At 41.6% G+C, this 27,041-nt stretch overlaps 1 long non-coding RNA gene across 17 annotated transcripts in view; it reads left to right on the plus strand.

Moving 5' to 3' along the window:
- The window catches only part of LOC132356824 (uncharacterized), a 551,323-nt gene that overhangs the window by 292,837 nt on the left and 231,445 nt on the right, over positions 1 to 27,041 (plus strand). For all 17 annotated transcript variants that reach the window (XR_009500095.1, XR_009500102.1, XR_009500103.1 and 14 more), the window contains one exon: positions 1,934 to 2,088. This is a non-coding gene — a long non-coding RNA (uncharacterized LOC132356824). The remainder of the gene's footprint in view (positions 1 to 1,933; positions 2,089 to 27,041) is intronic.

A 27,041-nucleotide genomic window follows, 5' to 3' on the forward strand; every position in this document is an offset into this window, starting at 1 on the left:
GGCTGTTTAATCCAATGATGTTTATTTCGTCCAACCGGAGTTCTTCCAGTGGGCCAGTGATGGCATCACCCACCCACCCGCGTGGTGCTGTTGGCTGTCTGCTGGGGCAGGACCACTGCCAGGCCTGACACGGTCCCTCACACTGACTCCCGGACTCCCCAGCCAGCGGCCCTGGGCTGGCACCCCGTTGCAAAGGAAACCCTAGAGCTCTGCCTTGTCACCGGCTGGAGATTTTGAGTAGACGTTACGCCCTCCGTGCTGGCCAGGCTTCACAGAGTTCTTGGACACTTTGGTGAAAGGTGCTACAGAAATGCCCCTTTCATTTGCCACCAAGATCAAGGTTAGGCAAATGAATATTATTTAAGGTGTGTCGTTGGGACCAGAAACAGCGTGGAATAGAAGAGGTGGGGCCGAGGATGAGTGAGTTGGGGAAAAACAGTTGGATTTGTCCAGGAAGCAGGAGGTGGCGTTATGAAACGGGCAGGAGGTGTGCCAAAGGCAGGGCCGTCTCCTGGATGTCGATGCTCAGACACAGGGGTACAAGAGAAGCCCTGGAGGGCAGAGGTGGGTGGAAACAACAGACGCTGTTGCATGACCTTACGCAGGGCCGCTTTTAGAAGAACTGGTAGCTCACCCCGGCCTCTGTTGCTCAGAGTAGCAAAAAATAAAAGTCAAGTCTAAAGCCTGACCCACATTTGGTATTTTTTCCCTTTCCAACCTATTTATAGTTTTTTAGTTATCTTTACTTTGCCATTTTCCTTTGTTCCAAGAACAATGTCACCTTTATTCCATTTAAATTGTACCTTAGAATTGAATTACCAAAGATAAAACTCATAGGACCATGATAATATTCTTAGGATCCCGTTCACCTAAAGGTATAAATAGTAGGCCATCCACGTTGATTTTCCGTTATATCCTTACCTGTATTTGGGATCCAATTTTCAATAAATTTTCTTCTCCAAAAATTATCAGAAAATGTAATGTTTAATAAATTACCTACCATCCTGATGGAAGGTAATTTATTAAATTAAATCCTAGCTGGGAAATTCTCAGCTGAACTTTGGTGAATATTATATAGAAAATATGTAGTTGATCCACACAGAAGCGCACTGACTCATGATGTCTTTTGCTATGTTTACTTTTCTCTGAAATAATACCCATTGTGAGAGGTTTGGAAACACGGTGATTTGCTTTTTGTTGAATTGTCTACATGGGGGATGGGAAAATAACTGCCATTTGGTAAGCACCTCTAATGCTGTGGGCTAGATGTAGTTCTACCTGTTTGAGTCCTGTCAACAATACCAAAAATACAAGATGCAATTACTAGGTGGAATCTGAATCTTTCCCTGGTTCCAAAATCCCTGTGCTCTCCCTGCTCTGTAGGGCTCAGTATAGTTTCCTGTGAAGGGTCAGATGGTAAATACATCAGGCTTTATGAACTGTACGGTCCTTGTTTCAACTACTCAGCTCTGCTGGGGTAGCGGGCAAGCATCCAGAGATATGTGACATGGAAGCAGCTAGGTGCACCTGTGTTCCAATAAAGCTTTATTTACAAAACTAGGTGGGGGCCCATGTTTGCCCTAAGAGCCATCATGATCCGTCCCCTACATGATACTATAATTTTTCTCCAGCAGAATACACTTTTTTCCCCTCTGATCTGTCCACATTTTCCATCTTCGCATCATGCTGCTGTGTGGAGAGTGGCTCTTTCCCCCCGCATTGCTGTTCCTTGTAAATCCCCAAGTATGAAACCACTTTCATAAGTTTGTGCCACCACCATCCTTCATGGCAAGGTTAGTCTTATGTCAGAAATGTATTATCGTGTTCCAAATTGTCTCTTAAACAGACTTCATTGCGGTTCTATTTGGCATGACCCTGGGAGAGATTAGACAACTGGAGGTCTCATGAAAATGTGTGTTTATTGCAAACACAGGGTGAACGAGTCATGCTCAGGGGTCAGAACAGGAAGTGGCTACTGTTGGACGAAAGATTCTGCAGGAAAAGATGAAAGATGCTTCATGGCTCTGGGAGTGGAGAAAGAGAAAAGAGGCCAGCCTTGTCTGCAGCTGTCACGGTGAAAAGTTCCAGGTATGCAGCTCCTTTTGATGTGACGAAACACTGTTTTGTAAATTTACCTAATTCAGGGAGGCATTCGAATTGGCCCTTTTTCTGCTCCTCTGTTTTGCATTTTGAGATTCAAGCGTTTGCAACAAGGTAAACCTTCAGAATAACATGAAGTGGCCGACGAGGCTCAGTGTGAAATGTTTGTCTGCCTGTCACTGTTCCATCCCCTCCAGTGGGAGGAGAAGGTTCCTCTGGTCCATGATGCTCTAGACGCCTAAGACTAAACATGCGTAGACCTAATATTCAAATCAGATTTAGACTTGAAATCAAAAAGTCAAGGGAGAACAAAGTCCAATCACTTGTTTGTGTCCAGAAGTGGAAGGTCTTGATGGATTCCGTAATTTTCCTTCAATTCATCTCTCCCAAGCAAACAACATGGTTATTTCTTTCAGTTTATTCATTTAGCTTTAACATCCACTGTTGAGAACCTAGTGTTCTCTGTGGCACACAAACTCCCGTTCATTAAATTTAGTTAGACTGCAGTGACCCTAATGGTGACTATTTGGTGAGTGCTTGTTAAGTGCTGAGTGGTGCTTTGAAGATGTCCACGAATGATCTCATTAAACTTCTCTGTATAAATATGGGATGGGTGCTCTAATAACTGTTGTACAAACAATGCCAGTCAATTGCTCAAAGTCACTGATTTGAATCAAAACAGTTGAACCTTGTGAACCCAGAGCTGTAAACTTGATATCATAGTCAAGAGAATTAGGTGCCTGGGTCATAGACCTTGGTGTATCAGGGAGCCGTGAAGACCAAGGGAAGCAAAGAGCTTCTGTGCTTCTGTTCCACCAGGTTGTCTTTGGATCAGAGAGTTGATTCTGAGGAGGCTGAAGTCACTATAAGAAATTGTATCAGTTAGCTGTGGCTGTGTAACAAATTACCACACACTGAACAGCTTCAAACATGGTCCCAGTTTCTATGGGTTAAGAGTCTGGGCGTGACTTGGCTGGGTCCTCTGCTTGGGTCTCACATGGTCAAGGTATCCGGTGGGGTGTGTTGTCATCTGGAAGCATGACGAGGGAAGGATCCACTTCTAAGCTCCCTCAGTTTGTTGGGGGAATCTAATTCCTTGTGGTTGTAGAGTTCATGGCAGAACTAAAAGGGAATACAGAAGCTTCAAGGTAACCTTGTGGTTGTGACTTCAGGAAGAAGCTACCACTCTTTCAGTGAGCAAATGAAGGGAAAAAGTTGGATAGAAGTTAAAAGCACAGTTTGGGGTGAAAATATGAACATATAATGGGATCTATATCAATATGATTTACATAAACATGAAACCCACATAAAACGCTACACACTTCATAAAAACAGATGAGCAAATAACTCCTGTGAAACATATTACATAGTTTCCAACATTGAGGTGAGGAATAGTGATGAAAAGAAACACATGATAAAGAGCAGAGGATCTTTACCTGGACCAGTGGTGATGATACCCCGTGATCTGACCAGTGTGGAATATAATCACCCATCCTTCCCCACCAGAGACTCAAAAGGGGAGAAGGGGCTGTGTTTTAAAGTATTAGTTAACATATTTTCCCAAAAAGGTCATTAAAATAAAAGTAAAGAGACAAAAATCTTCCCCTGTGGATAGACTTAAACAGTTAAAATAGACTTGTTTTGGTGACCCAGATCATTGTCATATGGAATATTGCCGACCGTATGTACTCCTCACCCCAGCCAGACAGCCCAGTGCTTCTCAGGGCTGGATAGTTGCTTTGTACATGATTAACTGTACTCTTTCTTCCATGCTGATGCTATCACGATTCCATTGCTGTTAGTCTGGGCCGGAAAGGTCACAGAGAAGCAATTTTCCTTATAAAACTGAGAGTTACAAAACATGAATACGTGTTGGCAAGTGTTGAGAGGAACTTCTCATCAGAAATTCCAGGCTTGGAAACCAAGTTCTGTGTCCAGGCTTTATGATCCTTACACGTTAAAGTCATTGCAACTGCATTTGTTGATGCATTTGTTATGTGTAATGAGGCTCCTCTCCTTCCACTGTATGGGGGAAAACAAATGAAGCAAAAGCGAACTTTGTCAGAATCCCAATTTGGTGATAAGTACGTTCGTCAAGTAGACACTCAGGCGTCTCGTTTTCAACCAGCCCTGACTTCCTAGGCTCTCTGTTCTGTGATGTTGAGTCGAGCATCTTCGTGAGCCTGTGACCTCATCACCAGAAAAGAGTTGGTAAAGGGAGTCAAGAACTCTTGTCTGTGTTTTTCTTTCCTAACAGAAGCTCAGAAGCGATGAGTCTATTTGAACTGCTCTAAATCCTTTTTGTGTGGAACTCTCAGGAAGTGCTGTAGCCGTGTCTCATCATTAATGATGTTTTGGAAACCCAGCTCCGTTTGAACTCCTGGGTCTTCAAAAATGATTGCTTTACCACAGTGACTCCTGTACTAAGTCTAGATGTAAATTAAACAGGAGTTCCCCAATTTAATGTCTGGAGACTAACTGGGGGCCTGCAGAAGCCACATTAAATCTTCCAAACAACTTGTTTATTGCACTGAGTGTTTTGATCTGAGGTTGAAGAGGAAGTGTGGATGGAGAGTGCTAGCTTTAATCAACGCAAGTAACTTGAGGGACTAAAGATACTTTCATTACCAGTAAGACAGACTCTTCTTTTGGTATTTCAGGTCAGACATTAGTTCAAGGTGAGAGAAAAATGTCAACATCCCCTTTTTTTTATTTTCCTCTGAGAAAATAGTAGGTGTGTGCTTGGCACACTCAACAAAAACTAAGATGAAAGATGAAAGGTCCTCTCTCCAGATAATGTAGTCTTTTTTTTTTTTAAATTTTGACTTTTTGGTTCATTATGGATTTTTTTTTTGCATCTATTTTTATTTATTCGGTCATGCTACACGGCGTGCAGGATCTTAGTTCCCCGACCAGGGATCAAAGCCATACCCCCTGCAGTGGAAGCTCAGAGTCTTAACCACGGGACCACTAGGGAAGTCCCCAGATAATGTAGTCTTTAGTGGGATGATTCCTATGAAAACAAATAAAACCAAAATGATTAGTACTCAGTGCCGGTATATTTAAGGTGAAGAGAAAACATATGAGGATATACAGTCACAGAGAAATTGACGTACAGCTGTGTTTTTTTTGTTTTTTTAATTTTATTGGAGCATAATTGAGTTACAATGTTGTGTGAGCTTCAGGTGTACAGCAAAGTGATTTAGTTATACATATACGTATATTCCTTCTTTTTTAGATTCTTTTCTCATATAGATTATCACAGAATATTGGGTAGAGTTCCCTGTGCTACACAGTAGGTCCCCATCGGTCATCTGTCTTATATATAGTCCTGTGTGTTCATCCCAGCTCCTGATTCATACCCGCACCCCACATTTCCCCTTTGGTAATCGTAAGTTTGTTTTCAATATCTATAAGTCTGCTTCTGTTTTGTAAATAAGTTCATTTGTATCTTTTTTTAAAAAATTAGATTCCACATATAAGTGATGTCATATGGTATTTGTCTTTCTCTGTCTGACTTACTTCACTTAGTATGATCATCTCTAGGTCCGTAAGAGAGAGTTTTAAGCTAAGCCTTAAGTAGAAAGAGTTGGCCCGGGAAATGCATCTTAAGATGGCGGGAGACATATCTGCAGTGTCCATGGGAACGGGTCTAGGACCGGAGACTTTGAGATAACTAAGTATGTCTATGGCACGAAACACATGGGCAGGCACACAGCAAGCAGGAGAAGAACTTCAGCGGGCCAGTTCATGAAAGATACGCTACACCATGAAAATCCACGTGGACTTCGTCCTTACTGACATAGGCAACCTCTGAGGAGGAATTGTCAGCCAGAGACTAGCACAGCCATATTCGCATACTCGAGTGGCTGTTCCGTTAACAGTACAGAGGATGGACTAGGGAAAGAGATGGAAGGCCTTGGTAGCCTGGGGGAGCAGAAAAGAGACGACCACAAGTGCCGTGCACGTGTGGGGACAGAGGAATGAAGAGGCTCGTCCAGTGCAGCCTCTGAACATCCCCACAGAGGCACATGTTCAGAAGGTCTGGTTCACTAGGGTGGTGACCGGTAGGATTTGGTGTGTACCGTGATTTGGTAGGATTTGGTGTGGTCCTCTTATCCTTGGTTTCTGTTGCCGGGGTTTCAGTTACCTGCCGTCATCCAAGGTCGGCAAATGTTAATTGGGAAAGTCCGGAAATAAAGAAGTCATGAGTTTCAAATTGCACGCCGCTCTGAGTTGTGTGGGGAAATCTCTCACCATCCTGCTCCTTCTCCCTGGCTGGGAATCATCCCTGTCTTCAGTGAATCCCCATTAGTGACTTAGTAGGTGCCTCAGTTATCAGGTTGAGTGTCATGGCAGCGCTCGTGTTCAAGTAACCCTTATTTTACTTTATAATGGCCCCAAAGCACAAGAGTAGTGATGCAGGCAATTCACATATGCCAAAGAGCATTCATGAAGTGCTTCCTTTCAGCAAAACGGTGAATGTTCTCAATAAAGAAAAAAAATATGCTGAGCTTGCTAAGATCAACAGCAAGAAGTAACCTTCTGTCTGTGAAATTGTGAAGCAGGAAAAAGAAATTTGTGCTCGTTTGGCTCTTGTCCCTCAGACTGCAAAGGTGACGGCCACTGTGCATAAGTGATTAGTTAGGCTGGAGAAGGCATTCAATGTGTACAGCAAGATATTCCGAGAGCGAGACCTCACTGACATAACTTTTATTGCAATATATTGTTGTAATTGTTCTATTTTATTATTAGTTATTGTTGCTAATCTCTGTGCCTAATTTATAAATTAAACTTTATCATAGGTGTGTATGTACAGGCGTGTACCTATAGGGTTTGGTACTATCCATGGTTTCAGGCATCCACTGTGATTATTACAGCGTATCCCTTGTGGACGGGGGCACTACGTCATGAAAACGACAGCCACTAGAAACGCTTGCAAGTCCATGGTTTAGGCCAGAGATTGTCCCGAGACTAAGGTATTGTGACCTTTCCTCAGCTTGGCCCAAGCAGGGAACACAGGAAGGATGGCACATGTGGGGAAGCGGGTAGAAGTGAAGGAATCAGCCAGGGGGAGGATTTAATGAATGTGAGACCTCTGTTGGGGGTTCAGGTAGCGATGCCTTGTTGATAACTTGAAATATGGATTTAGAAATCAGAATAAAGTCATAAATAAATTTAGAAGTCAGTCATGTATAGGAAGGAGTTAGACACATCTGTGGGCTTACCCAGGATTTGGGTAGGATGGCGAGAACAGAAGAGCAGTGGGGACATCCACTTTTAAAGGCTGGTGACGGAAGAAGCCTGCACATCCCCACAGAGAAGGAATAGTCGGTGGGGGTGGGGGGGGGGAGGAAGTGAAAACACTGGGACGGCAGAAACCCCCGGGGCTTGGAAAGAATGGACGCGTCCTGACCAAGTACAGTAGAGTCTGGTGAGATTACTTTATTCCAGGCTTCTGCTCACACACTTGTTTCTTTTGGTAGGAAATATACTTGTGATGCCATCACCAATCTTTCCATAAACTCTGGCCTCTGATATGAAAAAAATGACTTCACTTTTCTCGACCCTGACTCCTTAGAATCCACCGATGCTTGTCCCTCTCATCAGAGCCTCAGTATTGTCAGTCAGAGGTACTTTGGTGTTCAAATCACAGTTTCTGTGGTGTTTAAAAAGTCAACCAGATGGTCAGTGGGCTTCTGTACTGACCTGTTTGACCTCTCACATTAAATTTTGAGCTGATGTAGTTTCACATTCACAAAAGAAAGGTATGGATAGGCAAAGAAACAGACTATCAGTCATTTGCACTTTTTGCAAATGATTGATTGAAAAATAATTCTTGAGGGTATTATGCTTAGTGAAGTAAGTAAGACAGAGAGAGACAAATATGTTTTTACTTATATGTAGAATCTAAAAAATAAAACAAAGGAACAAATATGACAAAACAGGAACAAACTCACAGATACAGAGAACAAATTAGTGGTTATCACACGGGGAGGGGCAAGATGGGTGTGAAGGGGATTAAAAGGTCCAAACTGCTAGGTATAAAATAAATAAGTTACAAGGATGTAATGTACAGCACAGGGAATAGAGCCAATATTTTATTATAACTTTATATGGAGTATAATCTATAAAACTCTCAAATCACTATGTTGTACTCCTGAAACTAATGTAATATTTAAGTAAAGTATACTTGAATAAAAAATAGTAGTTCTTGAGACCTACACCCGCCCAGATTTTGGACCAGGCAGAAGGGACACAGCCATGGACGAGCTAGTCTGAGTCTAGCCCTCATCGAATTATTGTCTCCATTTATCTAGTTTGGAATCCTGAGAGTAACACTGATCTAGTTTGGGTTTTCTCACCAGCAGAGCCCAAAGCAAGGATTGCAGTACAAGTAACTTTCTGCAGAGGTAACCTCAAATTTGTGGTGAAAAATTTGAGTCCCTGACACTTGCTTTCCCAGCTTAGGTTGGGCAGGTGATGCTCTGCCTTCTTGTTCCAGCTTGCACACTGTAAATAGTGTCCTTTGTGCTGTCTAGTGAGTGCCATGCTATGGAACTTTGTGCCTTATTTGAGTGGTTTTGCTGTTTAAAATGACCCCCAAATGTAGTGCTGACGTGCTGTCTAAAGCCTGGTAGGTGAACGGAAAAGTGAGACACAAAAAAGGGTCCCATAAAGGGTGAGTTATTGAGTACGTTACGCTGAGTCCCTCAAGGGAATACTCTGAGGGTATTCGCAGTACACACCTGCAGGAGCTCTCTGAGGTGGGAATCAAACCAGAGTGTTTGTGCAACACCTTTGTGGGGAATGGGAGTGAAGGACCTGTGTCCTCTGTCCTTCCAGGCTCTTCTGTCTGATGTAAGAATTAAATTGACCTGAGACAGATCAACAGGAGAAAAATCAAAATTTAATACCATGTACACATGGGAGAGACCCAGGAAAACTCAGTCACTCGCCAAAATGGCAGAACCCCTCCGCTTAAATACCGTCTTCAGTTAAGACAAAAGAGCCTGCTGGGGTAGTGGTTTGGGACCTCAAAGGGGAGGAAGGCAGTTGCCATGGAGACGGAGGAGCAAGTGTTCGTAAGCAAGTGTTTGCTGGGCCTGCAGAGACAGGGGGACACAGAGAGGGATTGTAACAGGCAGACTTTGCTGGGTTCCTCCCCACCTACACACCCAGTTCACGGTATCGTTATCTAGGGTGACGGCTCCCTTCCTGGGGCAGCTCCTCTGTCTACATTCCTCATGCAGTTAGGGGAAGGTCAGACGTTCCTTTTGAGTCTTTCGGGCCTTGATTGTTCTCGGCTAGAAATAATCCTCATGCCAAAGAGGCAGAGCTTTGGGGGTGGCCAGCTTTGCTCCCCTACGCAATCTAGAAGGCGTGAGTTTAGTGCGTGTCCAGTGGAGTTAGACAGACCTGGCTTCCAGTGCAGCTGTGCCGCTGGCTGGTGTGGGGCACTGGGAAAATTCCTTGCCTTCTCTCAGCCCGATTTTCCTCGTCTGCGGATTGGGGCTGTAAAGGAGAACTCAGTTAATGCCTTCATACAGCGTGGTTGATTCCTTGCCTGACACATGGAAGCAATAAAAGTTTTCTTTAATCGTTAATATGATTACCCATTCCTTCCATTGAAATCTCATTACCATCCCCTTCTCATTAGTGTTTTAACTATTTCCTCATTCCTTGGAATCTTTCACAAACATTTTTCTCTTCTTCCTACCACTACTCCCATTTACCTTTCTAACTCGTGAGTAGTATATGTTTCCAAAAGGATGATCAGAGCAAACAGAGAGGTGAAAAGGTCAAAGAAATGGTGCACAGAAAAGATATGCCTGCATCCTAAAACCCCACTGAAAGCTAAGCATGGTGAATAAAAATAGACCTACCGTATGCCTCACCGTGAAATTTCTGAGCACCAAGAAGAAAGAAAACATACCTTTAATCTGATTCAAAATTTTGTGTCTGCACTAAAATTTACATGTAACCCCAAGATCAGTGCTTGCAGTTCTTTCACTGGCATTGGTGGACATGCACACGGTGGTGAAAGATTTGTATCACCAGACACACACTTGCCCAGCTGGTCAGGCAAGGCACACTGTGTCTTCTTGTTTCAGCTCCCACACTGTAAACATGAGCCTGCACTTGTGGTCTACTTAGTGCCCTGTTTTGGCATCCTTGTGGTTTATTTCAGTGATGTTGCCGTTTACAGTGGCCCCATGTGCAGTGCTATAGTGCTATCTGATGTCGCTGAGCACAAGAAGCCCGTGGTGTGCATTATGGAGAAAATGCGTGCGCTCCATAGACTTTGTTCAGGCATGACTTACACTGCTATGAGTCCAGTGTTAAGGAATCAACAATATATGGTAAATAAGGTGTCTTTCCAAAGAAACACAGAATAAACGAGATCACACGTGTATTGATCAGTTGATGAAATGTTGTGACCAGAGGCTCTCAGGAACCTAACCCTGTGTTTCTCCCCTCGTAAATGGCATTCAGTATCTGCAAGTTCATTGCTCGTGAAGAGTTAATAGAACATCACTACCAGAATCAATGGCATGTGTATTTTAAATCCAGACAGGACACAAAGCAAAGCAAAACAACTCAGAAAACTTACAACAGAATCAAAGCCAAACTTTTCATACCCAAGACTTCCTCGCAAAATACGATGGGGCAATACCTGCACTGTTCTGAACGAAAATGATATTCAAAGTATAATGTACCCACTGAAGTAGTAGGATGGAATAATGAATTGCTGTTGAACCCAAGTTCGTGTGCCTGATGCACAGTAAGGCCAAACAAACGCACGTGTCAGAGTTGGGAGCAGAGACAGGACTGTTGCAGGGCCAAGCAAGGAGAATGGGTGGCTTGGGAGTCGGGAACAGAGACAGGTCTGTTGAAGAGCCAAGCAAGGAGAATGGGTGGCTTGGGCTCACAAGACCTGAACTCCCTGATAGTTTTGGGGGAAGAGTTTTTATAGGCAACATTTGGGGGGAGGGCTGCAAGGTGTGAAACCTTCCTCTGATGGGCAGGTGGGGAGGTAACTGGGTGGTGTTCTGGGAATCTCAAGTCATCAGCCTTCTGGTTCCAGCGAGTCTGGGGTCCACGTGCTTGTGCTCAGCCTGAAGTTACCATCCTCCACCTGGGTGAGGGTCTTTTTTCCTGTGGAAGAACTCAGAGATATATTGTTATGTGTGTCCTTTGAGGAGGAACCAGGACCCTGCTTTATTGCTACACTGTTGTTTCTTGATGGTTCCTCCCTTGTTTCTGCATTCCCTCCCTTCCCTAATTAGTTATCTGCCCTTTGGAACTCAGGGAAGGTTTAGGAGGTGGGAGCCTTTTTCCTGCAAACAAGAAATGGGGACATGGATAGGCTTTTGTACCTGGGAGGGCCCCTCAGGACCCTGCTTGGTTTCAGTCTCCTCTTTTTTAATAAATTTATTTATTTTATTTATTTATTTTTGGCTGTGTTGGGTCTTCGTTGCTGCGCACAGGCTTTCTCTAGTTGTGGCTCGCGGGCTCTAGAGTGCCGGCTCAGTAGTTGTGGCTCACAGGCTTAGTTGCTCCGCGGCATGTGGGATCTTCCCGGACCAGGGTTTGAACCCATGTCCCCTGCACTGGCAGGCGGATTCCTAACCACTTTGCCACTAGGGAAGCCCCAGTCTCCTCTTTTCTTTTTTTCTTTTTTTTTTTTTTTTTAAATTAATTAATTAATTTATTTATTTTTGGCTGTGTTAGGTCTTCGTTTCTGTGCGAGGGCTTTCTCCAGTTGCGGCGAGCGGGGTCCGCTCTTCATCGCGGTGCGCGGGCCTCTCACTGTCGCGGCCTCTCCCATTGCAGAGCATGGGCTCTAGAGTGCAGGCTCAGTAGTTGTGGCGCATGGGCTTAGTTGCTCCGCGGCATGTGGGATCCTCCCAGACCAAGGCTCGAACCCGCGTCCCCTGCACCGGCAGGCAGACTCCCAACCACTGCGCCACCAGGGAAGCCCCTCTTTTCTTTGATATTCCTCCCCTTGGTCTTGAGGGGAGCAGTTATTGGTCAAGACAGGGAATACAGTTTTGGATAGAGAGGTTAATCATGAACTCAGCAGAGGAGCTCAGTTTTAGGGGGATCGGTTTGAGAATCATAAGTTGGCTTTAGAATCGTGTGCCCAGATTCACTGATGCTTCCGTTCAGAAGGTAGAGCTTGATCCCCTCCCCCGGGCTGGGCTTAGTGACTTGCTTCGTAATTAACCCAGCAAAGCAGAAGTGATGGTGTGTGAGTTCTGAATCTCGGTTATACAGAAGCATTGCATATTTCATCTTGGTCTTTTTGAGTCTGTTGGGTCACTTGCTTTGGGGGAGGCCAGCTGCCCCGGGAAGAGGCTGCCCTGGGGAGGATCCCCCTGTGGTGAGGATCTACCACCTTCTGCCCGCAGCCAGCAAGGAACCGAGGTCTCCTGTTGCTTGCCATCTTAGACGCGGATCCTCCGGCAGAGTCAAGCCTCCAGGTGACTGCAGTCCTGGCCAATGGCTTAAATGCAGTTTCATTAGAGACCCTGAGCAAAAACCACCCAGCTAGGCGACCTCCACATTTTGACCTTCAGACACTGTGTGAGATAAATGATCGTTTTTTAAGCTGCTCAAACTTGGGGGTTATTTGTTATGTTGTTATGTAATGATAGATACCACCTTCCATTAATCCTTTCCAAGTATGGGCTTCAATAAAATGACTAAATCAGGAGAAGAGAAGCTTTGTAATCTAAGAAACTTAAACATAGAAGAGTGATGCACGTTCATGTCGGTGACAAGCAGCTGTGTTTGGAGCAGAAGACCGGGGTCTCAGGAGCGAGAAGTGTAGTTTATGGAAGGAAAAAAATATCCTGTATCCTTTTGTATATGATCAGGAAACATGGGAGAGTTTTTAAATACACAGAAATTAAGAAGAAAAGGAAGATAGTTATGAACCTAAGAATGTAAGATACATTCTACAAAAAAATACCATATGATAAAAAAATTGTCGGGTGCAGAAGTAATATTTATAATGCTGATGTTTATCACGTTTACTGATTTTTCAGTGCCTAGAATTAACCTACCTATTAGGCACAGAAAATACAATTATAGTTCCAGAAATAAACATGGACGATATCAGTAGTGGTGGGATTCAAGCAAAGGAGAGGTGATAGGACTTTTTAGGGGGGGCTTGGGAGAAGGTTAGGGAAAATTTACATCCGTATCTGCTGAAGTGGTGGTCATAAGCCACCCTCTATATGGATTTGGGTAGTGGCCAAAATTTAAAGTTATATAACTAAAGAGTTCCTAAAATTACTGATTTAACTAAATCGTGAGGATTATGGGAGAGGAGAGGGTATAATATCAATATAAGAAAGCTAGAAAAGCTGAAAGTTAATAGTCTCTATCTCAAGATAATACATCAAGAAAAATAGCTATACACACAAGCTTAGAGTTAGCGAGACAGAATCATAGGTTAACTAAAATCCTGATTTTTCAACAGTATTTGTTCCTTGGAATGACGTACATAATGGTAGGTGTAGGGAAAGGGGATATTTTTTTATCGTGAGCAGGATTACTTTACTAAGTGATTTTTTTTTTAAAAGACATATCCTGGTTCCTGGTACAGCAGTTGTGTTAGATTAAAGATCATTAATTTCTTCAGTTTGTCAAAAACAGTATGTAAACAAATAATTTTACTCTAGGTTGAACCAAGTTGAAGATTTCCTTCCCTAGATTCATGAGGCTCTAAGAAATAGTAATCTTTTGTTTGTGCAATTTATAATCATTATACCTGTAACCACTTGAAGGAATTAAAACATTTATCAAAATGTACATTTTCCAACATAATTCATAAGCTACGTTTCAATGTTGCAATTCCCATACTTTCATTTTATCTTAGAAATGTAACATATGTTTTACTCCCTCAGTCAGTTTTTAATGATGTTATCTTTTTATAGTTCTTCAATGTGTGCAATACAGTAAATGCTATAGACACTTAGTTTAGAGATGTGTTTGCTTCCAGCAAGTTAAAAAGCCCAGTTAGAACATGCCTTTCAAAGGGGTGCTGTCAAACTCCGACGTGTGCAGTCTACCGGTACCAGCATTTACAGCTCACAGAGAATTCTCTTTTGAGACCTGTTTCTTCTCAATTAATTTTTAAATGAAGCATTGGTTAGAAGTGATCTTAAATTATTAATGTGTGTGTTGGTTAGAAAAACACTTTTCATGAGAGAAAATGTCATTTTGATTGCGTATCTAAACAAACCTTAAAGAAGCCCAATATTTTTATTCTTTGTTCCAAATCCCAAGGATGATCAAAGTCTGTAGGTGGAAAAAAAATGTTATTTTTAACAAAGATGAGAAGGAAAAACTGCTTTCATTCGGGACTCCTTTAAATTTTGTATAGTAATTCTTATCCCTACTACTCATGCACCTTCTTTTTCTGATCTAACAGTTGATCCTGCTTTTTGGCTTCTAACTTAGGTTCCAGGGAGGCTCAGGCAAATTGTAACACCAGTAGGTATCATTCCAGCAAACACAGTTTAATAATTTCTGAGGGCTCTGAATTCTCTCCCATTTCTGGGTTTGGAAATATGTCCACTGACTTCTTGCTTGACCTCTTGTCATCAGTGACTTAGAGAAGAAGAAAATAGATGACTTTTTTTTCCAATTGTTATGTCCGTTTCCCCCATTTTTCCATAACTGCACATTGGCCACATATAACATGATGAATTTTCACCGTAACCTCAAATCTATTGATAGGAGGGGGGGGGTGGGTAGTGACTCCAGACTTTATTATCAGCGATGAGAAGAGAAACTCTAGACAGGGAAACGGAGTGGAGGAAGCCCCTGGAGATCTTGCACTGGTGCCTGGGAGTCTGCAGGATGCAAGCAATTTGCCTTTCTACCTCAAGAGGGCTAAGAGTTGTGTTATATTTAAGTAAAGAGCATTGGGAAAACTTCAGTCTTTTAAGATTAAAACTCAAGCCTTTGAAATGATACATGCCTACATACTAAACTGGACATTTTGATGATAATCACCACTGTCATAAAAATGGTAAAATGGCAGTAATGGAAAATGGCTTTTTTTTTTTTATGTGTGGAATGGCTTTTTTAAAAAATTTAAGTATAGTTGATTTATGATGTGTTAATTTCTTCTGTACAGCAAAGTGACTCAGCTATACATACATATATATACACATTTTTTTTTCATGTTCTTTTCCATTATGGCTTGTCACAGGATGTTGAATACAATTCCCTCTGCTCTACAGTAGGACCTTGTTGTGTATCCAGAAAATGGCTTTTTAAACTTGAGACTGCCTGTGAAACAGTATCTCTGTCCACTTGCTACTATTGTCTGTTTTCCCCCAAAACAAGGAAGGCGATGCTAGTGTAGGACCCGCCTCCTGTGTGGCTGGTAGTCAAGAATGCTGTTGCGCTCTGGGCACGGTACCACCGTGCTGGCATCGGTGCCCCTATGGATGGTGAGCGTAGGGCCGGAAAGAACTGCCATCAGCAGGTTTACGCAATCTCCATAAACTCTTCTTGCCAGTGTGTTTATCGGGGCTGATGACAGGGTTATTCATCTGTTCACCGAGACCAGTGTCTCTGTAGCCATTGATATTGGAAGTCTGGTCCAATATAAGTTATGATATTAGGGTCCAGACAGCTCTCTCCATTTGGAGCTCGTTACCCTTCTTCACATATCATCATGCTCTTATCTGGAATTGTGAGCAAATTTACACAGGACCAATTGGGGTCTCAAGGGAAAAAAAAAATCTTCTGTCACTTGATTTATTTTTCTATCTATAATATATATAATTATTAAAATAATAATGAAACAATCACATCTACTAATTTCAATCATTTCCATAATGTGTTTCAAAAAGTTAAAGCAATACGAAAGGTTGGGGTAAGCTCTAGCTCAGGCTAAGCCAATATGACCAGTTTTAATCTTACAAGACTAAAGTTTTCCCAATGCTCTTTAGTTAAATATAACACAACTCTTAGCCCCCTTGAGGTAGAAAGGCAAATTGCTTGCATCCTGCAGACTCCCAGGCACCAGTGCAAGATCTCCAGGGGCTTCCTTCCCTCCGTTTCCCTGTCTAGAGTTCCTCTTCTCATCGCTGATAATAAAGTCTGGAGTCAGTACCCCCGCCTCCTATCAATAGAGCAGAGCCGTCTTCATCATGTCGGTGGACACGCATCCCCTGACGATGCGGGCAGCCCCACATCAGAGCTTACCCCAAATACGGGAGATGTGGAGGTGACCATGTATCTCATTTCAGCGCCCTTCAAGGGCAACCTCATCAGCTGAAGTCACTCTCACTTTGACCCCAGTGCACACTGATTTACATCATAGAACCATTTGAAACTCTGGTCTTTTACAGAAATGGAACCTATTTTCCTTCTATAATTTAGACCCCATGGGTCAGGAGAAATAATTCTCCCTCTACCCTTCCAGGTTCTGGCTGAGAACCCCCTGTAATAAAAGACAAATTAATAGGAGAAAAACAAACAGAAGTTTAATAACGTGTATACCTCCCATATACAGGGGAGATACCCAGGCAAACTGAGTAACTCCCTGAAATGGCCCAAGCCACCGTCTTAAGTACCAGCTGCAGCTAAAGACAAAAGAAGGTGTTGGAGTGAAGAGAGCCAGGTAAGGGAGGGGACCAGGAAAAGCACAGTAAACAAGGGTGAGGTGGTTGTGCAAACTGGAGTCCTTGCCTTCTCGCTTGATAAGACTCTTGAGGTTTAGAGCCATCCTTTTCTTCCTGGTACAGAAAGGAAGACACCCTTACAGATGGAGGTTTCCCTTGTAAATGCAAATGCCTCTTACAAAAGGGTAACTTCTTCCCGGGTTTTCAGAGCTTCTCCTGTGTCTGCTGTTTCCTAAAAATGATCAGCCTCAAGATAATCCTCATGCCAAATAGGCATATTTGGTGGTGTCATATTCCCCCTTCAACCCATTAGAGACTTGAGAAATCATTGCCTAAAACTCTTACTTGTAAGGAAAGATGATTCCAGAGAAATCGAGTAATGTGCCCTGGATATACCATGAATTACTGTTAGCACTGGGGCCAGATGCCTCATGCTTTGCCGTTTCTGATGCCGAAAGCTCAGCCTCTGTGCACCAGTGCTGAATTGAATCTCGGAGACAGAGTTTGGGTGAAGTAGAAAAGAATAGCATTATTGCCTTGCCAGGCAAAGGGGGACAAAGTGGGCCCCTGCCCTCGAAACTGTGTGTCCCAACCCAGGGGAGTTTGGCGAGGAGTTTTATAGCAGTGGTTCAAGGGCAGGGTTGCTGAGAAGATTAGGGTGTGTGCAGGGCCTGCACTCCTTTAATCTGGCCTCAGGTGGTCTCCTGATCTTCTCTGAAGAACGCTTCATCTTCCATTTGTTGGGGGTTTCAGCTTCCCTTCCCTGATTGGCAACTGTTTTAACCTGCCCTTTGGAACTCGGGGAAGGTCATGGAGGCTGAATAGGACCCACAGGGTCCTGCTCGACTTCATTTTCACAATCTGCCATTTCTCTTTTAGTAAACTTTTTTTTTTTTTTTAAAGGAATTCCTTTTATTTTTATTTTTTATTTATTTATTTATTTTTTTATTTTCGGCTGTGTTGGGTCTTCGTTTCTGTGCAAGGGCTTTCTCTAGTTGCGACAAGCGGGGGCCACTCTTCATCACGGTGCACGGGCCTCTCACTATCGTGGCCTCTCTTGTTGCGGAGCACAAGCTCCAGACGTGCAGGCTCAGTAGTTGTGGCTCACGGGCCTAGTTGCTCCGCGGCATGTGGGATCCTCCCAGACCAGGGCTCGAACCCGTGTCCCCTGCATTGGCAGGCAGACTCTCAACCACTGTGCCACCAGGGAAGCCCTCTTTTAGTAAACATTTTAAAATACATATCCAACATCAAAGATCATGTTAAATATTTTTAACCAATAAACCAGAAGAGTGTCTGAGATATTAAAATTTTCTTTAGCTATTAAAGATAAAATTCATTGAAAAAGTTTTTCAATGAAAATGAAAGATTCTAAAAATATATGAGCATTTACATTTAAGTATGATTCTCTATTGAAAAAGTATGGTCCTTGAGGTTCATTTCTATTCTATTTTTCTTTTACTAGCGTCAGGGGGGGAAATACAGTAGGTTCAGCAAAGCACAGTGTTATGCTAAATGAATTTTGTGTTTAGGGAATCTTAGTCTAAAAGAGGAATTTAAGCAGAACCATTTGATGGTAAAATACTTCAATTCTGATAAAGCAAAAGCAGTTGATGAGCTATCATAATAGAAGAAACAATTTGAAATTCTGTCAAAGTCAATGAATTTCTGTACAGAATTTCTCACATAGCACGTTTCAAATGGTCTCAGGGTAGAAAGTCAGAATCTTCCCTTGAAAAATCAATTATGTTCATCTAGACATAGCCATAAGCAACTTAAAGAAAAAAAAAAGCTTAAAAACTGTTTTCCCCCTTAAACATGAAGCTTATTAAAAAGCTTGGAGATATTTCCTAAAAATGATTTCTTTCTGAAATCTTTGTGAATTATTACCAAGATCAAAAGCCAATGTGGCTGTTTCTCTCTTCTTTACATAAGAGAAGAGGTTCATCATTATTGAAGCTGCATTTAAAAAAATGGAATATCAGGAACAAAAGATAAATGTAAATTAGCCTCCTTTTCAAATAGTTTGTAAAGGTTTTTAGTCTTATGAGTAATAGTTTCTAGCTCTTTTTGATTAGTACATGGGCATAATACCAGTTTTTTTTTTTGTTTGTTTGCTAAAATACCCCAGAACCTCCTTCCTTTTTATTACCATTAACAAAACTCTATAAAAAAAAAAAAATATATATATATATATATAGTGAAAAATTTTTAAAGAGCAAAAACTAAAAGATAAAAGGAAATATAGAAAAAATAGCAAATATATCTGTCACAGCAATAAGTATGAGTCCTCATCACAAGAAAAAAAAATGTGTAACTATGTGGTGATGGATATTAAGTAGACTTATGGTGGTAACCTTTTTGCAATATATACAAATATCAAATCATGATGTTGTGCACCTGAAACTAATGTAATGTTATATGTCAATTAAAAAAAATGTAAACGAGATAATTTATCTGCCTATTAAAAACAAAAGATTCTCACACTTAAATACACACACAACTTAAAAAGAGTACAGTGAGTAGAAATAGTAACCACCACCATATTCCATCACAAACAATAAAATGAGAAATCAATAACAAAAATAGAAAGTAAAAAAAAGAAGCACCGTGAAAATTTTAAGTAAAATAAATTACAGTCTGTGTCTTAACTTGAGTGAAAGAGAAATTAAAAACTCAAAATGCAGAATTTGTAGAAAATAAACTTGTAGATAGCTACAACGTGCTCAGAAGAAACTGAATGACTTTCAGTAATTACGGAATAGAAAAAAAAATATGTGAAGAACATTTAACTGAAGTTGTTAGAAAAAGCAATTACAAGTAAAACTAATGCATTACCTCAATTTTGCTATGAGCCTTAAACTACTCTAAAAAAAATTAAGTCTGAATTAAAAAATGAAAAACTATAAAACTAATAAAAGTACAAAAATGAAATTAAACATTAGAAAGGAGACAAATGATAAAACATAAATCCAGTACTGACTCTTGGTGAAAATGAGTAAAACGAAGTCAGTAGATGATACAATTTAAAAGTTGGTGATACCACAAATCCAAAATTTGAAATAAAATTAAAGAAATAACAGAGATTAAACAAATTACTGAAGGACTTATTTTACTCTATTCTATGGAAATAAATTTGAAAACTTTATAAGAACAGAAATTTTCTAAATACAATGCAGAAGTATTTTGATAAAATTTATTACACAAAAAGACTAAATGAGGAATGTTTCTGAAGAATTTCTCCTATGAAACTCAATGCAATCTGTATTTTTCAAATAAAACAGGTAAACAAAAAAGCACATATAGGCAATAACTGACAATGTGTCTGTATTGGTTGATTGATGTCGACATACTGCCATTTATTCAATCGAGAAATAGGAATTGGAAACTGCTCAAAGCCAAGCACTGTGTCAGGCGGTGAAGGTTCAGTGGTTACAAGACCGAGACCCTGTTCACAGCCTAGTGTTGGAGGAGAAGCATCAAATAAATGATCATACACATGTGGGCACATGTGCACACACACGCACGCACACACACACACTATGGCACTAACAACAACTGCGGAGAAGAAAAAGTCCAGGGCTCTACGAACATTTTATAGTTGGACTTACAATTGGGAAAACAGATCTAGCCAGAACATTCAAGGAAGGTTTTCCTGGACATTAAGAGCCCTGAAGCAATATCTGGATCTAAGGGACACCATGACTGGAAAGCCCTGGACAGGAAAGACAGTGAACTTATTTAAGAATAAAAAAGTTTATAGGGACTTTCCTGGTGGCGCAGTGGTTACGAATCTGCCTGCCAATGCAGGGGACACGAGTTCGAGCCCTGGTCTGGGAAGATCCCACATGCCGTGGAACAACTAAGCCCGTGTGCCACAACTACTGAGCCCGTGCTCTAGAGCCCAGGAGCCACAACTACTGAGCCCACGTGGCACAACTACTGAAGCCTGCGCACCTGGAGCCCGTGTTCCACAAGAGAAGCCACTGCAATGAGAAGCCTGTACACCACAACAAAGAGTAGCCCCTGCTCGCCGCAACTAGAGAAAGCCCACACATAGCAACAAAGACCCAACGCAGCCAAAAGTAAATAAACTTTTAAATTCTTTTAATAAATTTATAGAGGGTCTCCCTCCCTCCCTCTCCTCTCTCCTCCATTCAGCCCAACCCGACCATTATGAATAACTACTTTTATTGCTTTCTTTATGCAAATGTAAACAGACACTACTGTCTACCCATATCCATATATAAAGATCTGATGCTTCTGTTTTGTACAGATGCATAGTATTTCATTGTGAGGCTTATTATAGTTCACTTCGCAAGTCCTGTTTAGTGAACACTTATTTCCAGTCGTTCGCAAATTCCAAATATGGCCTAGATCTGGCCGTGCGATAGAATACAGCAAATCAGATGTTGATGATAGCTAGTATGAAAAGTAATGCCATCTGTTTTTCTGTGTCTCTAGTTAGATGTGAGAGAGCAGTATTGTCCGTCAGCAACTTTGTGTTTTGAACCTGTGTGTGAACTTTTTTCTTCCATTCATGAGTACCACTGTTGAACTCTCTACAACTTTTCAGCAGGTGTCAATTCTCCCTCAACCACAAAAATGGTGGTAAAATGAAAACACAGATAGAGCTATGCTAATCCGTCCGTGTTTGACATGGAGCTTGTTATTAGTAAATGCCTTTGATGATTTTTAAATCCTTGCCAGCTGTTTAGGAATAATTGAGGATGTGAAGCATGGAACAGTGCTTCACTTCTCAAGCAAACTGAATTTTATTACTGGTGTGCAAATTTCTCTCACTTGTTATTTTTAGGTAATATCCTGAAGCAAATTAACACATGTAGACCCATCTCAATCCGATTTAGAAACAGGAAACATCTATATTCCACACTTTCTACTGAAGTCGGAGTTACTAATTTGAACTCAGCTGCCTCTTTGAATTTCTTCAGATCTGGGCCGACATGAAGCCTCCTTAGATGTATTTAATCCCAGGGTTATCCCACCTGAGTACAACAGGATGGGTGTACCTGTTGTCTGCTATGGATGTCATTTTGATCAAGCCTATTCCACTGTGATCACCGTGTACCCTTATTCTATTAGTTATTCAATATTTGAAACCACTCTGTGTATTAGAACTCATTTTTTGTGCCTGTGTTCTCATGTAAACTTTGTGAACTGGGCCAGGTATACCCTCTGAGTCCAGGTTAAATAAAGACTTGGCAGTGCAAGTACCCTGAGTAACTGAGACAGGAAAGTCTTTTGGGAACTCACTGACACATCAGAGAGGCAACTATTTACATAGTGATGTCCATTTTGACCAAATGGAGGAAGTTTATCATCCAAAAACTGTAACTTAGTGGCTCCCATGAAACTGATTTATGAGATATAAATCTGTTCATACCCATTGTTAAACCCAGGCTGTAACATAATTGGAATTAGGAAAGTTACGTTTTTGAGAAAGAAAGCTCTCCAGCTTGAGTTTTATTCAAAACAAATGGTGTAGGTCAGTGGGAAGCTTTCTTAGGGATTGTTTCTCCCTGGGCCAGCCCCATGGAAGAGCCAAATTCCCCCAAACACAAGCAAACTTCAGTTGAAATTTATACTCACTCCACCATCATGAATCTGCTTCTCAAAATAAATAGTATCAGATTAAAATGATTGATACCCTAATTCTTTTGTAATTGCTTCTACATGTTTACATCCAATAAGTCCAGAAAGCCTACTGACTTCAAAAGTTTTTCATAATATGGCAAACCGGGTAGTATGCCATCTTAACAATTATAGATTAGCTCTAGAAACATTTCAAGAGCAGAGGAAACGTTGACCCTAGATTGAATCTTTCATCTTCCACTGTCTCTGTGATTTTGGGAAAAGTTCCAAAAGTTAAAGGAAAGCAAAAATAACAATATGTAACGTATTATTACACGTATATATTGCATCTCTCCAACATTAGGAATTATATCCATCACTGTCTTCTGTATTTGTGGGTCATAGCACGAAGTGGATGGATCCAGACAGACTTGCGTTCAGGTCTTAGCTCTCCCCGTCACCGAACGATTGAGTTCAGGCAGGCAGGCACTCCCTTGAGCCGTGGGTTCCTCGTCTGCACAATGAAGACGTGTGGGGTTTAAAATAAACATCATGCATCACGCCTTGAACAAAGTTTAGGCGCCACACAAGTATCTTCTATTTTGACTCAATTCTCTTGACTGCCATAAAATACATAATGAATTATTTCTTTTCCCTTTGCCCTTTGATTTATTATTTCTAATTCAGATCTCTTTTTGAAATGTATTTGGGGCAACATTCAAGACACATGGCAATGTCCTACATCTGAAAAATTTCGGATAAAGCCTCCACATTAATCAGGAGATGAGCAGTAATTATGAGAGGAATGTAAGGGCAAGGTAGGCTACTGGAGGGCAGCTGAAAAGTTCACTTGGAGCTCCCATGAGTGATGGCAAGGCAGAGAAACACAAGGAATTGAAGGTGCTTGTTTTCTCATGAGATGATGCCACAACTGTACCCTGGGAGATACCAGCGTGGTCCTGGGTCTCAGTGGTGTTTGTGGCACATACTTTTATATAAACTGTGAAGAGACAAGATTGTCAGTGATAGCTCTTCAAAACACAGTGTAATTCTGACTTCCAGTGGCCCTTGAGACAGAAGGTCTTGGTGCTGCAGGAGTTCATCGTTGGCTCAGGTTCTGGGAAGGTGACACACTGTGCCCTGGCGTGGGTTACTCTTCTCTTGTGCGGGAGGCCTTCTCCCTGGTCCCACTGGAGCTGGATCCCCCCCGGGCAGCCTTGACTAGCCAGCAGAGAGGGGTTGACGTCCCTGAAGCAACCCTCAGGGGTGAAGCGACCCTTGGTGGAATAATTCTGAATCTTCCGAGTCTTCAGTTGCAAGATACCCATGATGAGGACCTTTTCTCGCTCCTCTCCTTTATTTGTTCAACGTTCTCACTTCCTCAGCAATGCTTCCTAGCATGCTTTTCCAAATAAACTACCTGCCCTTAAGTCCCCGACTCCATGTCTCCTTTGGGAGAATCCAAACTAAGACAGATTTCATTAAAAGTCAAAAGCACATTGATAAATTGTACCTTTGTGAAGGGTTTTCTGTGGGGAAATGAGGTAACCAATAGAGCATAATTCACAGCAGCTGTGTCGTGAACCACTCTGTTACAGGAATACAGTTTAGACGATCTCAGGTAATGAAGAGATAGTATGCACAATCTCCCTGCATAATGTGGTTAAATAAATCAAACGCACGTCCGACGTTCTAGAGAAACGAATAGAAATTGAACAAACAGGCATGAGAGTGGCTTGAGGGATGCTGGTAATTTTCCAGTTTTTTTGACTTGCCTGTGTCCACTTTGTGAAATTCATCTGTGAATGTACATCATCATTCATTGTGAAATTCATGTTTGCAGTTTTCTGTATTATGTTACACTTCAGTAGAAAGGTTACCTTTAACTAAAGTTATGTAGAAAGCTATCCAAATTTAAGATTTCTGGCACAGCTGTAACATTCAGACGTGCTGTGTTCCTCTTTTGTAAAAGAGAATAATTCCTCTCTGGTAGGACTGTGGTGAGACATCAGTGATATGGGTAGAGTTTTCAGCCCCTGGCTGGCCCAAGTAGGAACTCAGTCAGTAGACCGTTTGGCCCTGTGTTTTCAAACGGTGTCTCATTCATTTCCTCTCAGTAGCAGGAAAGTAGGTGGCATGGTAATAATTGAGCATGAAACTTAAAGATCCTGGCATATGTTCTTAACCTGGCTGACGGATGCCCAGTGTTCCAACAAGTAAACTTCAGTTTGGCTTAAAGGAGTCCTTGAGTTAAATCAGGGTTCATTGAAGGCTGGTAGCGAAAATCTCATGATTTTGCAGACAGGAAATACCAACATCTGTATACATGCACCATATCTTCTTCAGCCATTCTGCTGTTGAGGGACACTTGGGTTGTTTCCATGACCTGGCTACTGTGAATAGTGCTGCTGTGAACACAGGGGTGCATGGATCTTTTTGAATTAAAGTTTTGTCCACGTGTGTGCCCAGGAGTGGGATTGCTGGATCACATGGCAACTCTACTTTTAGGGTTTTGACGACTCTCCATACTGTTCTCCATTAGCAACTGCACCAACTTACAGGGAGTATCAATTCTTAACTTCCCAGTTCCAGATAAGAAAGCCGAGGCTTAGCTGATTTAACTAGTGTACTTTGGATTACCTAGCCAAGGCTCTTGAGTTGGAATTTGAAACGAGGGACTCTCTCTCCAGCAGCCAAAGTCTTAACCGATGTGCAAGAGTAGAGGGCCTTCCAGGATTCAGCAAGTGGGCCAAACGTGAAAACATGTGCACGGTACTGCATGCTTAATGATCCCTCTCCTGGGGAGCGATGTTCGCTGACCATGCATCTGTTTCTGCTTATAGGATTTGGGATTTTCCGTTTTAAAATGGTTTCACAACATTTTATTTGTATGCAGTTTAGTTATTTGCTTAAAGTATCCCTCATAGTATTTTCCCTGTAAAGCAAGCAGCGTATTTTTACAGAGGTGGTCTAAATACCTTTACCCATAGAAACGACAGAATTTAGTTCTCTGCCTCTTTGGGATCTGGTTAATTTTTTTTTCCTACATATACTTGTGATGAACGTGGGAGATGGGTGGAATCCTCCCTCTGTTTTTCTACTGCACTATTCTTGTTGTTCATCCAAAAGGAAAAAACCACGTCTTCTTCTCTGAGATGCGTCCCCGCCTGAGTGGTCCTCAAATCTCCTCTTGCCATTTCCTTTTGCCACTTGTGTAGCCAAAGGTGTATTGGGCTTGAGTCATCTTGGGAAGGAAGCTTTGGAGACAGGGCTGTCATGAAAACACAAGGAAGGGAACAGAATCCTTTGTACTGAATCCCTATAATTTTAAGACATCATTTCACCTTTTGTGAAACAGTGTTTCTCAGCATCTTTGGCTTGTGTTTGCTTGTCTGGGACAGATGAAATGTGGAGCTCGTGGTGGGGATTATTCTCTGTATCTCATTGACAGTTATTTTCTTGGTCCACTCACTGTATCCTCTTAGCATCCTACACAGTGTAGAGTTTCAGGTTTGGCTGATTGCTGTGTTATTTACTTATTCATTCTTTCTTTCGTTCAGTTATTTAATTTTATTTTTTGGCTAAAAAATTTTGTTAAAATGTTAACTAACATATTTACCTTTACTCTGATTACTGATTTCTCTGGTAGAGGGAAAAAAGTTCTCTTATAATAAGAAATCTCGCTCATGCTTTCTACCTCATAAAGTGGTGACTGTTGTATTTGGTTGGTTGGGTACAGTTTCAGAGTTTGCTGGTGTGTGATGTACACTGTTTAACGGTTAAACCATGAAACTCTATTCCCCACAGAGTATATCACTTCAAAAAAAGTCACTACCTTGGAAATGTGACTCTTAAGAAAATTTCTAATTTCAAACAAACTTTTCTCTAGATATAAGGAGGATAAACAAGGTGAAATAAAAAATGCAAACAAAAGATAATTTGACTGTAACATGTCTATTTCGCTTTTCCATGAATTTATAATTTATGCTAGATGTGGCCATGCATGAAATGTACATTAGATCCACTCTACATGGATATGAAATGTTTAACAGTAAAGTCCCATTTCTGTGCAAGGAGGAATATTTTCAGTTCCATGACACAAAAACTACCATGGATTTAATTTTTTCTTGTGATGAAAAAAAGGTGGGCTTGGCAGATAGAAAGTTGAGGAAATACTCTGGACCAGAGGGAAGCACAGCTTGGACTAAGCCAGCAAAGGAGAGGACAGAAAACAGGGAACAAGAGACGTGAGAATACACAGCGCTTCCTTAGTGAGCAGTTAGCACTCAGAATGTGAGGAGAGAGCAGACACAGGTCCCCCCTGGGTCCCTGTCTCCCCTGAAAGAATCTAAATGAGATTTTAAATGGGAAACAGTACGATTTTATTGTAACACTGGTGGGAAGTAGGAGGCTAATTAGAAGACAAATATAAAGCAAGTAAACCTGTATTTAGTGCTTTAAGAAATACTGCGTTGTACTGGATTGAATAATATCACCCGAAAATGCACGGGTACCCGGACCTGTGGATGCGATCTCATTTGGAAACAAGGTCTTTACTGATGGAATCAGTTTAAGGTGAGGTCATGCTGGGTGAGAGTGGTGAGAGTCAAATCCAACAACTGGTGTCCTTATAGGAAAGTGTCAATATGGGCAAAGACACAGGGACACACAGAGGACACCGTGCGGCAGCAGTGA

Source organism: Balaenoptera ricei, chromosome X (genome assembly GCF_028023285.1).
Source record: "Balaenoptera ricei isolate mBalRic1 chromosome X, mBalRic1.hap2, whole genome shotgun sequence".
Taxonomy (NCBI): domain Eukaryota; kingdom Metazoa; phylum Chordata; class Mammalia; order Artiodactyla; family Balaenopteridae; genus Balaenoptera; species Balaenoptera ricei.